Here is a 17395-nt window from a genome sequence, read left to right on the forward strand (position 1 = left end):
CTGCAGCAAGTGACTGTTTGTGTCAGAAAAAAGCTTACTTTATAAGCAAGTGTCCTAGAGTGAAAACGGCGTTGGAGATAATGATATTTCAGGGCAATATCTTCTGAAATATATTCATACTGCCTTGCATCAGGAAAAAATAAAAGGGAACATGAAAAGAGAGTTAATTTCTCATTTTACCTTTTTAATAATCTATTTGGAGAATTGTGCATTGCCAAGATAAATGATTTTGATTGAAGTGGTTTGTTGATGTCATATGGTAAAATCTGAGTCTGAAAGCTTCAAAGTTAAATTAGATGGAAAGAAAATTTGCAAATGAGAGTTGAGATTTTGTGCAGCTTTCTACTTTAGCAGTATTCCTGAGCTCCCTTTTGGTTTTAGGATTTAGGACTGAAGCCCTGAATATTTTAATAGTAACCATTTGGAACTTAAAACTTAAATGTTATAGTTTCTGATGCAAGTATTAAGAAAAAAAAATTATATATATAATTTATATAATTTATAGTTCTTATTCAAGAGAAGATTTCTTTTATGAGATGAATAAAAAAGAAAACAAAGGAAAATTAAGTGCTTTCTAAAATGTTTGTTTTTGAAAGAATTCTTCAATAATGGATTAATGTGTTCGTTAAAATTTTGACTTTTTGTTCTTTTATGTTTTATTTCATTTTTATTATCAAGGTATAATTAATTGAAGTTAAGCTTACATATATCATATAGGGCAATTATCTAGGTAATTCAGATTAAACCATTTCACATTATTTTATACCCATTTTCTCTTAAGCTTTTAAAAACTACCTAGAAAGATAATGTAAGCAACTTGTTTCCAAAGTTTAATTATCTGAACTTTTTATTTTGTATCTTACTAAGCACATGTAAATATACCCTGATGGTTTTATTTCACGTTATGATATATTTTTATGTAATTAAGAATAATAAAATAATACTCTCACTATAATCATGTAACCTATTAATCTGCACTCTCAATGATGAAGAATAGCATTTACTTACCTTGATATTGTATGGCATACTATAAAAGTATTCAAATAATAAAACAAACATTATTTAAAATATCACATGTTATTATGACTGAAATTGATTTTTAATAACTAACTTCTAATGTTAAAACACAATGTAAATAGCTGCTTTTGGGTAAAGATTTATAATGGTATCTCAAATGTGCTTTTTAGAGTGAGCACTCGTATTTTCTGAAGTGTCGACTCCCCCTTTCTTCTACTGATATCTTGAGATGGGACATTTTATAAAGATGTCGGAACACTTTGTAATAATTGGCTATCATTCTGAAATTATCTGGAGAGCTTTGATGTTGAGGTTATTCTTCCAGAGGAGTTAAATATTTTCAAGATTCCCAAAGGCTTATGTGTTCTTGGTTACCAGTATGTTTGTAGCCAAACCTGAAGACATTTATCTACTTCTGTCGTTCTGAGACTTCTATCTCCTTTTCCCTGGGGAGATAATCTCTCAATAGAATTAACGACAATTGAGAGAAGAGCGTTGACTACAGTGACTGTCACTGGGTCTTTGGCTTCTTCTTTTCTTTTAAGCAAACTTGATAAACTGAAAGAGGCAACGTTAACCAAACAGAAGCATACACTTGCTGCTAGCGAACTTGCACGTCGCTGAAAACATCTTGATCCTTGTGCCAACTTCAGAATTGATGGTGGCATCAGACCCAATGAACTTGTTATTGGATGTAGTAATCATTGAATTATATGACCACAGTATGTCCATTGAAGGTTGTGTTTAATGTCTAGTGAAACATTACGTTTAAAAAGGGAAGGAATTGCAGTTCTCATTAAAAAAAAAAAAAACAACAAATCTTCTATACACAAGCTCACTTATATAGCCAACCAGTACATGTACTCCTGAACTAAAAATAAAAATTTAATTAAAAAAATTTAAAATACAATTGCTAAAGTAGTTTTACCATTGTCATAGTTGTCTGAATTTGCAGTATACTGACTGATGAAAGGATGCAGAAAATCTTGGGTTCAATTGAGAGTTAGTAGCAATTTATTTTACTTAGCACCTGCCTCCTTCATCTATATTAAATTCTGTTTTTCACTTGATTGATGGTTGTTTATTTCTTCGGTAAGATCAGAAAACATTGTGTAGGATAACCTCAACTAAAGTAAGAAGTCTCAAAATTTAAAGAAAGCAAGCCTTTAAAACTTTATGAAACTTGCTTCAAATTCTCTAGCCTGCTGCTCAATAAGTAATATGTTCAATAAAAGCCAATAGAGATAGGCAGTATCCAATCTACCTCACATGATTCCTCAATGCCAGGTACCTGAGTTATAAACTTTCTATACATGAAGAAATGATAAACATAAAAATATATGAAAGTTGAAATGATAACATGGATGCTATTTGCCCTCTTTTTCCAGAAGGGAAACTGGAATCTGAGAGAGCATATGTAACTGGGCCAGGGGCACACAGTAATGAACCTATGATTCAAACTCAGATCTGGCTATGTTTAAAGCTCATACACTTTATACTATACCTTTTTGTTACCTCATATATAGTGATTGTTTCTAGCAGTTGACATGATACTTATGAATATTATAAGACTATCTTAAGGATAATACAGATTAATTGTATTACCTTTAGAAGAGGTTAACTCTTGTCTTACACAAAATAAATGATTTTGTAAATTCCATCACTGCCAGCATTGGAAACCAGTATGTACTTTGTTCTTTTAGTTTCTGAAAGAGGTGAGTGTGTAAGTCTTTTCTTCCAGCTGATTCTGATTATTACTGACAGAAAAAGCATTCTTCTGTAAGCAACGTCTCTACTGAAATTTAGTATTTGTAATTTATACATCTTTCCAAGAGAGGTTGACACACTCTCAGGATAAATAAAACAAAAAGTAGAGATATAAATTCAGTGTTAATTGTATTGACATGAGATTAAAAAGAAGTTAAGGGAAACTCATGTTAATAGTGAAAGACATTCACAATATTAGAAAAGGTAGAGGAACTAACAGTTGGAATTGAATGTTGAAAGTGGACTTTAGAAAATACAGACTTAAAAATTCAGGACCCTATTTGCTCTGCTGACTTGATATAAACTTTTCCATATGTAAATGGAAGTCTACTGTAGCTGATGTTGATATTGTGATAATATTTTTCAATTAATATTTGATCTAATCCTGTGACGAGAAGGGAAGGGTGTTATAAGATTAGAGACGACCTGGAAAAATTAATATGATTAGAGTTCACATCTAAGGATGTGCTAAGATGGTAACCAGAAGTTAGGCTGCATGGTTATAAAATATGATAATTTATTGCATTCCAACATGTTCCCAAATCTAGAAGAACATAGCATCGTACCAGATACTGTCAACAACAGGTTCCACAATGATTAGAAATATGATTAAGACATATATGTGTATAATCTCCAACAACCATCTAGCATACTTTCAATTCTCTAGTTTTTTATAAAACAGTTGGCTTATTGTAATTGTGTATAAGAATAACAGAAAAAAAGCAAGTATATGTGCACATTACCTCCTGTATTACTATTCCAAAAAAAATAAGCATGATCTGTAAAGAGTAGTATTGCAGAAGTGCTTATAATGGTGAGCATTCACTATACATAGGTGTTTCCACCAAGAAAATATGATCATGTGTTTAGGCTCTACTGGCCACAGCAGATTTGTTGAGAAATGAATGTGCCAAGGTTTAAGACAGCCCTCTCTGGACTGGTCAGTGACCACCATGTAGCCTTACAAGAGAACCATGCCAATCCAGAATGTTCTGTGTGAAATAACACATAGCTTACTTGGTTAACTTAAATACGAAATACCATGTGGGTCCTCAGCAGTTAGTGGCCAGGAAAAGAAGTTGAGAAACATAAAAGAACAGTCTGTGGAAATCATGAACAAGCTGCAATAATGAGGCCAGTAGGAAGGAAAGAAAAGAGGTTACTTGCCTTAAGTCAGTAGGAATAGACACATTTTCTAACTTACCCTAATAGCTAAGCACAAACAGAAAAGAGTGGTTCTTGGAGGAAGTATTGTGTTACCCTGGGTGGATATCCTGTGTGGTACTCCAGGCGGACCATGAAGTGGTAAGACGTTTTCCCCATTTTTTCACATTCACATTTCTCTCTGTAGTTTTAGTCCTGTGAATCCATTCAAAGTGAGTACATCTATTTCCCCTACAAATGAAACGATTACAACCGACTCGATATCTTACATGTTCATGGTTCTGGTAGACAATGGATGGAGCGGTAATGCTTAGTGCCTGTTCATGTTCTAGGTTCAGCTACCTGGTTCACATCCAGCTGACAGCATCGGCTAGTTCTGTGGCCTTGGATAAGTCAGTTAAGATGTCTAAACTTCGCTTTCACATTATTTAAAATTGAGCCGATCACAGTACCTATCCCATTGTAGTGTTCTGAGAAATAAAGAAGGTAATTGATATATCTGCAATTGCTCAGGTGCTCAGAAAATGTTAGTTGTTATTATCAATAGGAAGCATTATTAGTAGATGTCACCTTACCTGTCAAGTAGCAAAAATTAGAGATCTTCTCTCTCCTTAGCAACAATGAACACTTGAATTGTGCAGGAAGCTCAAGGAACCATTTCCTAACACCATGTTTATTTAAGTACATTTGCATTTTGGAGTATATTTTCTTTTGGTCCCATTGGATTTACGTAGAGGTAGTGGATGTTTCTTGAAAGAATGTAACTTAGGAGCCAGTTTAGAGAAATCATCCTGTTTATCATGAGGACCAAATTAGCAAATGCATTTACTTTGACTTTTTCTTAAGTACATAGAAAGGAACTGAACAAGTCTTGGAAAAGCAGTTCCGTGTGACCACTAGTAGTCAACAATCTTACTTGGTTTTACAGGGGCAAGAAAAATAGCCCACGATCTGTTTTGTAAATGGAGTTCGGCTGGAACACAGCCATGGCTATTCATTTCCATGTTGTCAGGGGCTGATTGCATGCCACAAAAGCCAGAGTTGAATAGTAGAGCAGAAAGGGATTGGAGAGCCTGCAAAGCTAAAAATACTGGCTATTTTGTCTTTCACCGAAAAAGTTTGCTAACTGCTTTAGAAGAGAAACGTTCATCTTATGTGATTTTTTAAATTATCATCAGTATAAGGAAAATTTGGTAGAATATTTTTAAATGTCTTGAAGATAACACTTTAAATGTCTATCTCTGGAGAGACTCAATATTTTTATTTCCTCATACTCACTAATTCATTGATATCTTACTATGGTATTTAAAGCCTCTAATTATACATTTTGACAAAGTTATCAACTACTAGTATATATATATATATGCAAAAGTATTTTATTTCATACTTTGTATATTGATTCAAATAATAAACATAGTGAAACTTTTTTTTACAAAGTAATCTATTGTTTTTCATCCTCTGAGTCACACCTCATATTTTGGATCTATATGGGAATCAACTGCTATGTGACTTAAATAAAGTAGCAGATTCCTGGATCTCATTCATGGAGTGCTGATTTCTCAAGTCAAAACTTTAGTGAGTTAGCAGCTCCAAATTTTGGTAGGTTTCTTTCAGTAGTAGAAAAGGACCACAGTTTGAGACCTATGCAATTAATTCTGATAAAAATCAGAATTTATAGGAATGTGCCTAATTATTGGAATTAAAAAAAAAAATTCCCAAGTAACTCTATTATGTAGCCAAAATTGGAAACTGCTGCTGTAGACTGGCAACTGCCAAACTTTAGGAACAGGCGTGCAAGTTATCGGGGGATCTTTTTTAGTGGTTTTAGAGTGTAGTGGGAGATCTGCATTTCTGACCACCTGCCAGAGAGTTTGATGCTACTGGTGAAAAGAAATGCTGCTCTCATGTCACCACTGCCCCCTACTCTGCCCCATGGTTGCCACAGGTGGGCTAATGTCTACTGGAGGACATTTCATAAGATGAGACTCACTGCCCAGCTCACCTGAATCAGATATTGATCAATCTTGCCAAGAAGATTTTTCCCATCTCAGAAAAGTGATGAAAAATTCTCAGCCAGGTCAAAATTGAGAAATATATTTATTATATTCAATATATAAAATTGTACATACATATTTAGTCTATTGTTGATTTCTTTTTTTTCTGGTTTAGTAGGTTTTCTTAAATTTATTTATTTATTTTATTTATTGCATTTTACATTTGGGGTACATGTGCAGAACATGAAAGATAGTTGCATAGGTACACACATGGCAGTGTGTTCCGCTGCCTTCCTCCCCTTCACCCACACTTGGCATTTCTCCCCAGGCTATCCCTCCCCAGCTCCCCACCCCCGCTGTCCCTCCTCCACTCCCCACAATAGACCCCAGTGTGTAGTACTCTCTTCCTTGTGTCCATGTGTTCTCATTCTTCATCACCCTCCTGTGAGTGAGAATATGCGGCATTTCATTTTCTGTTCTTGTGTCAGTTTGCTGAGAATGATGTTCTCCAGATTCATCCATGTCCCTACAAAGGACATGAACTCATCATTTTTGATTGCTGCATATATTATTGATTTCTACATAACCATTTTGGACACAGAATAGCTGGTTGTTTTAGAAGGCAAAGTATTTAGTTAAGTATCGCTGAAATACTGAATTCTTTCCAATTAAGAGGGACAGGGTGTTCCTGGCTTCTCCAATCCCCCTTCCCAATATCTAGAAGATTTTGGTTTTAGCATCACCCAGGATAACTCCGTACTGAAGTTCAGAACTTATCAGAAAATGCTGACTTCTCTGATAATATCTCAGTTTTCTTTATTGTAGGAATGTAGCCTTAAAACTGTCTTATTTTTCAGTTCAAATTGCTTCTCTTCCAAAACTGAATTGCAAGGATATTGATTTCATCTCTCTTCTCAAACTTTTCTCTCATTCCAATCTTAACTCCCATTTTTTTTTTGTTGTTGCTAAAATCTACAAATGATAGAGGAAAATATTTTCATTCATATAGACATAAACTTTAGATAATTTACAATACCATCATTTTAAAAATTACAAACTTGTCCCCATAATTTCCTATTACTCTTCCCTTTTATTTTCTTCTAGAATGTTTAAAATCTTATCAACCATATAATTTTAAATTTATTTGATTATTTTTCTCCCCACTTACCTTAATTATTAGAATGTGAGCTCCATGGAGGCAGACTTTTTGTTTCTTTATTTCATAGCTGCAACTCAGTACTGCCACGACTAGTATCTATCATAGAGTTTATCCTCAGAAAACGAAAACATGTGTTGACAAAGAATGAATGGATATTCCAAATCAATTTCTATGGCTTGTGTATTAGAATTGACAAGTACTAAATGCTGATAGGTTTTTAAATAATGATAGGTTTGCTTTGCTTTTGTTGGTAATGTTTTAACATATTATCAAATCTTAATGTATGAAATTCAACCATATTTGTTCACTGACATTAGTTCATTTAATTTACTTGGTAACTATTGAGAACCTCTTAAGTATTAGGTGCTGTGCTAGATGCTAGGGATACATGTTGATACGACCTAGTTCCTATGCATAATATGCTCAGCCTGATGGTGGGAGAGGGGATCTAAAAGAAAGATTAGCAACAATACTTGTGGTCTGCCATCATGGAAAATATGTACGGATTGCTGTCAATGCACAAAAAGCAGCTTTTGACTTAACCGGAAGGGCCAAGAGGAACTCCCTTATCTGTAAATTGAAGAATAGTTTGAATTTAGACAGACAGAAAAAGAGAGATAATTAGCTGCTAATGGAAATCACACTATGTGCAAAAGCACAGAAATACGTTTTGAGCATTCCTGACACCCTCCAGTACCACATTAGTTTGATAGAACATGACAATGAAGAGGTGAATGTGTAAAAAAGAGCAGCTTCATTGATGCCTGTGTAAGTAAGGGTGCAAACCTTAACCCAAGAATAATGAGAACCCACTAAAGAATTTTCAGGAAGGGCAAGCTAGATGCCCTTTGCTGGTGCTCTAGTCTGAATTTTCCATTTTATTTTTTACTACTTCAAATAGAAATACGTTATCAGCTACTTAAAATAATACACGTGAATCATATGTTTCTATTTGATTGAGTTGTTTGAGTTTCTTATAGATTCTGGGTATTAACCACTTGTCAGATGCATAGTTTATACATATGTTCTCCCATTCTGTAGGTTGTCCCTTTGCTCTGGGGATTGTTTCATTTGCTATGCAGAAGCTTTTTATTTTGATGTAATCCCATTTTTCTATTTTCGCTTCTAAACTTGTGTGTTTGGGTCTTATCCAACAATCTGAATAGACATTTCTCAAAAGAGAGACATACAATGGCCAACAGGCACAGGAAAAAAAAATGCTCAGCATCACCAATCTTCAGGGAAATGTAAATTACAAACACAGTGAGATATCATCTCACCTCAGTTAAAATGGCTATTATCAAAAAAGCAAAAAATAACAAATGCTGGTAAGGAGGTGGAGAAAGGGGAGTTCATATGCTGTTGGTGAGAATGTATATTAGTCATTATAGGCAAGAGTAGGAAGGTTTCTCAAAGTATTAAAAATAAAACTACCATATGATCCCAAAATGCCACTCTTGGATCTGTATCCAAAGGAAATGAAATCAGTAAGTCAAAGAGATGCCTGCACTTTCATATTCATTGCAGCACTATGTACAACAACCAAAATATGATGTCCATGTTAATGGACATCAACCTGTGTCCATTAACAGATGAATGGATAAAGAAACTGTGGGATATTTATACAATAGAATACTATTCAGCCACAAAATAGAATGAGATTCTGTCATTTGTAGCAACTTGGATGAGCCTGGAGGACATTATTTTAAGTGAAATAAGCCAGGCACAGAATGACCAATATCTCATGATTGCACTCATATGGGGTATCTGAAAAAATTGATCTCATAGAAATAAAGAGTACATTAGGGGTTACCAGATGCTGACGAGGGGAGGGAAAAAGAGGTACAGAAAAAAATTAGTCAAAGTTACAGTTAGATAGAAGGAATAAGTTCCAGGATTCCATTTCACAGCATGGTGACTATGCTTAATAATAAGATATATTTCAAAGAGCTAGAAGAGAAGATTTTTAATGCTTGCACCACAAACAAATGATAAATTTCTGAAGTGATGGATATGCTAATTACCTTAACTTGATTATTACACATTGTATACCTATGTTCAAACATCACACTATATCCCATAATTACATGCAATTATTATGTGTCAATTAAAAAATTTTTAAAAAGATAAAAGCAAATCTATGTATAGTATAGGAGAAGATAAGTTTTGGTGGGGTAGAAGGGAGGGAAGTCACTTACTAAAATGCTGTGCCAAAAATAATGAAAGTTCAGGTGTAGAACTTTGAAGCAAATTAAGTTGAATGAGCATAAATTTGGCAAAGTTATAAATCCATAAGTGATTTTCAGGGGTCTGTACTGCAAGACCAGATGAATGAATTGATTTCAGTTTCAGAGCTCAGGAAAAGTGAAGAACATAGATGACCTTATCAGCTAGTACTGATGTAGAGAAGTGTTCACATCCTCCCACCTCCTGACTGCAACCTAACAGAAAAGCCCAATTTTTGCCTCTACACTTGCTGGATAATCAAAGTCAAAGTGAGCTATTTAAATTTAACATCACTGACATTCTTAGAAGGAGAATTTCTGAGCTTTTCATTTCAGAGAAAGAACACTAAGGATTCACTCTGGCAAAAACTCTGCCCCTTTTGTGCAGAGCTTGTTGTCGCTAATATGAGCAGAAATTAATGATGCCAAGTTATCAGTTTTCTCTTAATATTTCTACCTAAAATATCACCCACCTATCTCTTTCTCCTTATTGTTCAACTCACATTTACTGCTTCTTACCTGCTGATGGTTTGCCAGTGGGACTGTAAGCTCTGTGAAGAGGAAAACCTTGCCTTGTTTTCTGTTGCAAGCTCATCAGTGTCTATCAATAAATAGTAACTATTTGTGGAGGAGAGGGGAGGGGAGGGTAGAAGAGGGGAAGGAGAAGAGAAGAAAGAAAGAAAGAAAAAGAAAGAAAGAAAGAAAGAAAGAAAGAAAGAAAGAAAGAAAGAAAGAAAGAAAGAAAGAAAGAAAGAAAGGGAGAAAGAAGAGAAAGAAGAAAGAAAGAAAGAAAGAAAGAAAGAAAGAAAGAAAGAAAGAAAGAAAGAAAGAAAGAGAAAGAAAGGGAGAGAAAGAAAGGGAGAAAGGAAGAGAAAGGAAGAAAGAGAAAGAGGAAGAAAGAGGAGAAAGAAGAAAGAAAGAAAGAAAAAAGGGGAAGGAAGGAATGAGGCAGGGAGGGAGGGAAGAAGAGGAAGGGAAGGACAGCGGGAAGGAGATATTAGTGCATTCTTTAATCTTGCCTTCAGAACAGAAAATCAAACACCACATATTCTCGCTCATAAGTGGGTGTTGAAAAATGAGAACACATGGACACAGGGATGGGAATATTACACACTAGGGCCTGGGCGGTGGGGGGTTGGGAAGGGACAGCATTAGGAAAATTACCTAATGTGGATGACGGGGCAGTGGCTGAGCAAACCACCATGGCATGTGTGTATACCTGTGTAATAAACCTGCACGATCTGCACATGTACCCCAGAACTTAAAGTATAATAAATAAATTTTTAAAAATATCTTGCCTCTAAACTTTTCTACATCTTCTCTCATTACCATCTCAGTAAGTGGCCCAATGCATCAAGTTAGAAATCCAGCAAACATCTTTGCCTTCCCACTTCTCACATCCCACAGATCCAATTAACATGTGGTTCTTTCAGTCCTGCCTTCTAACTTTCTCTGATGGCTTTCCATCATCGCTTCCCCACAGTTCCTATCACCTTCATCTGTCAGTTGCCTTATGGCTGCTTTACCATAATCCTCTCCTCACAAGATAATGCTATATACTGACAGAAAATGGATACCTCTGAATACAAGCATGCCACATTACTCCCATGCTAAAGGCTTCTCTTGTAGTTTTCCTGTTTTTTTTTTTTTAAGACATAATAAAAACCCCCATTTGACACCCACTTTTTGGTATAAATTTAAAGGATACAAGTACAATTTTGTTATATGCAATGTATATTGCATATGGTGAAGTCTGACTTTTAAGTGTGTCCTTCACTCAAATACTGTACATTGTATTCTTTATTTACCCTCTCTCTCACCCATTTTCATCCCCCACCCTCTGAGTCTCCAATGTGTATCATTTCATACTCTATGTTCATTTGTACACATTTTTAGCACCTACTTATAAGTGAAAACATGCAGTATTTGTCTTCACTGCTTCTGAGTTGTTTCATGTAAGAAAATGGCCTCCAGTTCTATCCATGTTGCTGCAAAAGACATGATTTCATTCTTATTTATGTGTTAACAGTATTCCATTGTGTATATATACCACGTTTCTTTATCCAGTCATTTGTTGATGGATTGATTCCTTATCTTAGATATCTTAGGTTGACTCCATATCTTTGTATGGTGAATAGGGCTGCATTCATTTCTATGTGAAGTTTGCATGCTGCATCTCATCTACTTTTTCCTGATCTCAAGCAGTCTATGACCCAGCCATAGTTACTGTCATTTGGTTCCTATCTCTGAGATTTCATGTTTGCTGTCTGTCACAGTAAGTTGACGTTTTGCCTGACTAGATCTATTGACCTTCAGAACTCAAGACACATTTCATACAAGTGTTTTTGATCCCCACAAGTGGAGTTCAAGTGTCTTTTCTATCAGTTTGTATAGCACACTCTATGCCCCTTATACGCCAATTCTAGGACTCATTACATCATTGAGTAATGCCACACTCCAAACTCTTTGATGGCAAGTTGTATGCCTGTGTCATTCACCACTATATTCCCACTGGCAGGCGCTTTTGTACCCAAATCCTTTGTAAAAAGAATAGTCAGTGATCTCCAAATTAAAAACAAAGTTATTTATTCATAAGCCAATGCTGCTTCCTTCTACTTGGGCAATTACATTCCTGACATTCTGAAAAGAATTTTGCTTCCCTATGTCCCCTTGATGAAATGTCAAAGAACACAAAGTATAGTAGCAATTAGATTAGTTCAAAACACTTATCATGGCAGGAACCACTGAAAGCTGTTTAATGCATTTCCGACATCATATCCACCTTATGGACCATGTAGATATCTTGTACTTTAATGAACAGTGGAAATTGTTCACACACGTTTGGTAAAGGTCACCTATTTTCAATCAGCTCTTTTCTGTGTAATAACTGGGTGACATTTTTCATCCATTTGTGATCAATGAACATGCATATTTTAACTCACACATCCATTTTCTTCAAAAGCACCACTCTTATTGTTTCTTATTTCATAACTAGATGATATTAATATAGGGGAGCGACACTATCTTATATTCTAGGGCTTTTTGATCTTCAGAGAGGTGTAATTAGTAGAACAAACAACTAAAATTGGCTGTATTGTACTTCAGAATCAACAGTCAAAAAGCACATCCTGAATAGATACACTTTGATCTCTCATGTTTGAGGAATAATTACATTGTTATATTTAGTATTACAATAATTAAAACTATATTATTTGTCCTTTATATAAAGTGAGGTAAAATACTCTAAAAATCAATATAGAGTAAACAACAGCAATATTTCTGGAAAGTATTTCTCTCACAGATATTTAGAAGCAATCTTCCCTGGAACCATAATCCTCAAAAGGAAATTGCAATCCTTGCAGAAACACAGTTTGGGTCATCTGGGTCCAGGTCTCTGGATTCTTCTAAAAGCCTTCACAAGGCACAAATGACATTTTAAATAGCTTGTCAGGAAAAGAAGTTATTTCTAATGCAGATCCACCAAATAAAATGTTTTTTATCAGCATCCCGAAGGCAAACATCTGAAAGGCAGAGAGAAAAATAATGCAAAGGAAAATGTTGTGACTAGTGTCCAAGGGGGAACATAATATGAAAATAATAGAGACATATCTCTTGTCAAACAAAAAGTAAACAGGTTTAATACCCCACAATTCTCGTTCTGCTGAGAAGTATAATTAAACATCAGGAATGTTTTTCTCTATGGGATGCTAAGCCATTTTGTTCTTGAAAACGTTTTAGGGGAAAAGAGCAGGTCCAATTATGCTCTGATCTGCAGGCATGAAAAGGGAAACCCAGCCCAGAGGTAAGCAGTGGGGAGTGAAAACAGTTAACACAAAAACTTTAGATAAAGCGATGAAAGCTTCACACTGATTCTTTTAACAGAGTAAAGCTTGCTGTGCGATGGTGTTTATATTACCCTTGATCTTAAACAACATATGAACTTAGAAAGCTACCATCTCCTGCCATCATCTCTCTCAAGTCTTTCCTAGTCTAGTTTTTACAGACTCCTGAGTTACTTAACCCTCATGACTAAGAAGCCGTACATTTACCAAGGTCTCTTCATTGTCTTTGGCTTTGTTTGTGTGTCTGTTGTTTTAGTGTCCAAGTCAAGAAGTTTGGTGATCTTGTTTCAAAAGAAGCAGTAAAGTTAAAACGCTTTGCTTCCCAAGGTGGTTTATTCCATATTCAGAGAAATCTGGTGTGCAAAGCTGGGTGCTTTGGCACTTTCTCTACAATCAGAGTCCATGTTCATGTACGTCTCCAATTTCCCCTTTTGGACACATTGTAGTTTAAGATTACTGAAAGATCATTCTCTCTCTCTCTCTCTCTCTCTCTCTCTCTCTCTCTCTCTCTCTCTCTCTCTCTCTCTCTTTCTCTCTCCTGACTCATGCTAAGTACAAAAAAATAGGCTGTATTTTCCTATCTGCTTTCATTAGAAAAAAGAAAAACCTTTTCAGGTTTGTTAAACATTTCAAAATCTTGAGAATTGATGAGGAGGATGATTCTGCTAGTGTTATATTTATTAAAATGTTCATAGGTTTTGCATTCTGAAAGGAAAATTCAGAATCGATAGCATTTTTATCTATTAAAGTAATTACCAATGAAAATGTAAGATGTCTACAAAAATCAGCCTTGAGTTTTGTACATAAATCACTTGCTAGATAGAGCAGAATTGCTGAAGTGAGGAAGGAATAGTATGCAGAGTTTCCATCGGTCCTGGAGTTACTGACCTCAATCTGACAACAGCATAACAACTCATACAAAGAGAAAATTTAGCATTCCGGTTGATAGGTATAATTTAAAAAGCAGAAATGGTTCTGTAGAAATGAAATTCCTTAGCCATTTGTTATGATTCTACATAAAAAGAAAAATAGTGAAGAATATCAGAAACACCTGTTTCTAACATTGTCAGATAATGTAACTATCATGTATATAACATGTTTATACAATATGCTTATTTGGTGTGTAAAATCAATCTGAAACATCTTTTTAACATGATTAGTGATTACATAAAATGAAAGTAGAATGAAAAGAATAAAAGTTTTATACCTTTATTCACTTAGCCCACACTATGAGTGCGTTTTTGGGGTGATTGATGGAAGTCCAAAAGGGATATTACTGAGGTGCTGGAATGAATACCCTGACATAGATGGTAATTACATAGATACACTCACACAAACACATACTGTAATGTTTTCAATAATGAAAAAAGTTATTCTGCCTGGTTTGCTAAGAACTTTGTGGTAATTATAAGTAAATTATCTTTTTATTATTTTGCATATGATTAAGACTAATATTGTTGTGAATAAAATCATGCTTATTTTATTGCTGTTCTCCTCATAATGAATGTTGTCTCGCCAATTTGCAAATGAAGCTCACCGTGTAAAGGCTTTTATAACTTTCAAATTGATTGCACACTGATACATAAGAAAAGAATAAGAGAAGAAAGATTTATGGATTTTCTGCAAGAAGCATACAAATTTATAAATTAGAAAAATCCCTGCTTTTTGAGAGACTTTATAAATATTAACAGTAATGATTTTGTGTATGAGATCATCTTGGGAGACATTGAGCCAGAAATAAATTGCACCAAACTTTTTATAGTACAGATGTATTTCAGGAACAAGTGATAATAGCACCATAGCTTCAGATTAGGAAAATGCAATAAGGAGTCCTTACCAATACCTGATCTTCATAAAAAGCAGCAAAAGCTAATTTAGAAAAAAAAAAAAAAAGAAGAGTTGACTAATCAGAAAAGAAATAATGCTGTTTAAAGCTGCTTCTCCTTAAAAGCATCTCTCTGACATTCTCTGGAAAAATCTACCTTGCCAATATTCTTTACACTCTTTAAGTTGAGGTAGTGAAAGCCCCTGTGTTAGAAAAGCACCAAACAGTTTCTTATTAATGAAAATCTTATCATAATCTATTTCTGAACTTTTAAGTTCAGAGGTACAAGTGCAGGTTTATGTAGGTAAACTTGTATCATGAGGGTTAGTTGTACAGATTATTTTGTCACCTAGATATTAAGCCTAGTACCCATTAATTATTTTTCATAATCTATTGTTTGTCTGATTGAAGATTAAGAAATTCCACTGACCCACTCTGAATCCCTTTCCTTGGAGAAAAGAAGGGAGATCTATCACATGAAATAATTAAAGGGAGAGAAGACCCAATTCGGAGCTGCAATGATGTCGCAAAGCCACAGAGACTTTAGGCTGAGGTTGAAAGGCTCACACTGGCAACAAGGAGAAATAGGACAATAGAGCCCTCCAGGTGCCTGAAGATGCCTCAGAAGTTGTCTGAGGCCTAATGCACTTGTTAGAGTAAATATCTCTGTTCCCCTTGCAGATATCCTTTTTTGATGAGAGCAAGTGAGGGACTTTAAAAGCTGTGTAAAGTCCTCTACCTACTTGAGGTCAATTCAGCGTAGGCAGTTTCTGACTCTATATGTGGCTTATATATAAGATGTCACCTGGAATGGGATTCATCAGAAAGCAGGAGATAAACTTCTAATGACCTCTGTAAAATGAATAAAAGATTGCATACAGATAGACAGAGAGATATGTGCACACACAAGCACACACACATACATACACACTGTATCACATATACTATTTCTACCAGAACTTCTGTAATTTAATAAAGAGACATGAAGACATACAGAATGTTCTTATTTAAATCTATCTAAACATCTAGGTTAAATTCTGTATTATGTATGCATAACTCTTTTTAAAATTATTATTACTAATAGGTTAGAACTGAGAAAATGAGAGATAGAAAGAGAGAGAGGAGAGGTGCTGCATAGGAAAAAAGAGTTTTTTACACCAGGCTTTTATTCTCTCACATTGAGCTAAATTTAGCAACAAGAAATAAAGGAGAGAAAAATGGCAAAACATGCTCTCTTTCACAGAGGATTGTTAAAGAGGAGAAATCCTCATAAGAAATAACTTTAACAAATTGCTTGAGCTCAGGAGTTTGAGACCAGTCTGGGCAACACAGTGAAACACCATTTCTACTAAAATACAAAAAAAAGAAAAAAAAATTAGCTGGGCATGGTAGGTGCACCTGTAGTCCCAGATACATGGGAGGCTGAGGCAGGAAAATTGCATGAACCCAGGAGGTGGAGGTTGCAGTGAGCCAAGATCACACCACTGCATTCCAGCTTGGGTGACAGAGCAAGACTCCTTCTCAAAAAAAGAAAAAGAAAGAAAGGAAAGGCACAGAGAGAGAGAGAGAGAGAGAGAAGAAAGAAAGAGAAAGAAAGAAAGAAAGAAAGAAAGAAAGAAAGAAAGAAAGAAAGAAAGAGAGAGAAAGAAAGAAGAAAGAAAGAAAAGAAAAAGGAAATTTGGTGTCAACAGAGGGAGAGTTGAGTGATACTTTGATTCTCTGTGTTTAAAAGGCATAAATATACATTTTATATTTTCACATTCATTGGGTTGAGAATTAAATTAGGTAAAGTATGGGAAAGCACACTTCATAATGAATGACAAATGACAATTTTCCAAAGAGAAAATCATAATTGTTTTTCTGTTGCCTTTCCCAACCTTACCAGGGTCACCAGGTAGCACATCCAAGTTTGTAAGGTAGAATTGGAAAAGCATAATGGTTAAAAGAATGGCTTTTACAATTCAACACATTGACATTTCAATCTGAGTCTACCACTTACTACCAGTTTAGCTTTAAGCATTTTTTTTCACCTTTTTAATGCCCTGATTTCCTTTCATAGTACAACACAGACAATATTAACAACTTTACAGGTAGTTATATAATGAGATACTGTAATAAATGTGCTTAGTGAAGCAACTGGCTTATAGCAAGCACACTATTGCCCTGAAGGTTATTATTATTACATAAACTGGATGGCCCAGTTCCCAATTTTTAACTGACATTCCCGTCACGAATTCCATCTACAACCTTGCTCTCAATTCTCCCTAATAATTTCAAGTTTAAAAAGCCTCTATTTATCTAGAGGGCAAAAAATGAACTTTTATCAAGAACCTATGGTAACCCATATGTCCAGGCTTGGGATAATATCATCAGGTCCTATTTTTATCAACTGCCAGCTTTAT

At 35.0% G+C, this 17395-nt stretch overlaps 1 protein-coding gene across 3 annotated transcripts in view; it reads left to right on the forward strand.

The window, feature by feature from the left end:
- The window catches only part of CDH12 (cadherin 12), a 1144846-nt gene that overhangs the window by 662116 nt on the left and 465335 nt on the right, over positions 1-17395 (forward strand). The window lies entirely within an intron of this gene.

The sequence above is a fragment of the Callithrix jacchus genome, chromosome 2, assembly GCF_049354715.1.
Source record: "Callithrix jacchus isolate 240 chromosome 2, calJac240_pri, whole genome shotgun sequence".
NCBI classification, from domain to species: domain Eukaryota; kingdom Metazoa; phylum Chordata; class Mammalia; order Primates; family Cebidae; genus Callithrix; species Callithrix jacchus.